The sequence below is a fragment of the Octodon degus genome, unplaced genomic scaffold (assembly GCF_000260255.1).
Source record: "Octodon degus isolate 3935 unplaced genomic scaffold, OctDeg1.0 scaffold00016, whole genome shotgun sequence".
In the NCBI taxonomy this organism is placed as follows: domain Eukaryota; kingdom Metazoa; phylum Chordata; class Mammalia; order Rodentia; family Octodontidae; genus Octodon; species Octodon degus.
This window is the reverse complement of record NW_004524592.1, coordinates 20,439,627-20,441,001: the sequence shown is the minus strand read 5'-3', so window position 1 is coordinate 20,441,001 and position 1,375 is coordinate 20,439,627.

Here is a 1,375-nt window from a genome sequence, read left to right as displayed (position 1 = left end):
TCCTTCTCCTTCTCCTTCTCCTTCTCCTTCTCCTTCTCCTTCTCCTTCTCCTTCTCCTTCTCCTTCTCCTTCTCCTTCTTCTTCTCCTTCTCCTTGTCCTTCTCCTTCTCCTTTTCCTTCTTCTCCTTCTCCTCCTTCTCCTTCTCCTTCTCCTTCTCCTTCTCCTTCTCCTTCTCCTTCTCCTCTTCCTCCTCCTCCTCTTCCTCCTCCTCCTCCTCCTCCTTCTTCTTCTTCTCCTTCTCCTTCTTCTTCTTTTGGCTTTCTGAGACAGGGTCTCTATACATAGTCCAAGCTGGCCTTGATCTTCCTGCCTCAGCTTCCTAAGTGCTGGAACTACAGATATGTGCTACCATGACCAGCCCCTACCTTCTGACTTTTATTTTGCTCTTTAATTTACTTATGCTTTGGTTTCTCATGTAATAGGAACCACATTATATTTAAGCCTGTGTATCTGATTCATTTCACTTGACGTTATGATATCAAGGTGCATCCATGTTCCTACAAATGACTCAAATTTATTTTGTATGGAAGAGTGGTGCTGTATCCTACATAAATACCACATTTTCCTCATCTATTCATGTGTTGATGGATATATAGGCTGCTGCCAAGATTCAGCTAATGTGAGTGGTGTGTTCATGTGTGTCTCAGTTACTTTTCTCTTGTTGCTGGGATAAAATAACCAATGCCCAATACCCACAATTAAGGAACGAAAGGTTTATTTAGCTCACATTTAGTGGAGGTTTCAGTCGACACTCAGCTGGCTCCATGGCAGAGTGGCACATGGCAGAGGGCGGCCCTTCCTGGCAGCGGAGAAAAGCACAGAGCAAAGGGAGAAGCAGCTGCTGCATACAGCTAGCAAGCCTCTCTCCCTCCTTATGTTTGTATGCAGATTATCTGACCCAGGGAGGGTGTAGCATTCACACCCATAATCCTACCATCGGATCATGAATTAATCACAAACCCATGACTTCCTGAGGCTTTGTGTGTGTGTGTGGGGGGGGGGGGGCCAGCTAGACACAAACCATAGCAATGTGTCCCTGTAATATGATGTCTTTAATTTTATGAAGGAGATATCCAGAAAGAGGATAGCTGGGTGAAATGGAATATCTAGTGTTCATTTTTTTGAAGGATCTCCATGCTCACTTTCATAGTTGTTGTGCTTATTTATATTTCCACCAGCGATGCTTATTTATATTTCCACCAGCGATGTAAGAGTGGAAGCTCCATTCGCCCTGTAGCCTCACCAATGTTTGTTATTTGATTTATTTTTATGGTACCTGTGGAATTTGCCTGTCTGTGCCTGGCTCATTTATTTATTTTTATTTTTTTTTAAATTTTTTATTTATTTGAGAAAGAGAGAGAGAGAGAGAGAGAG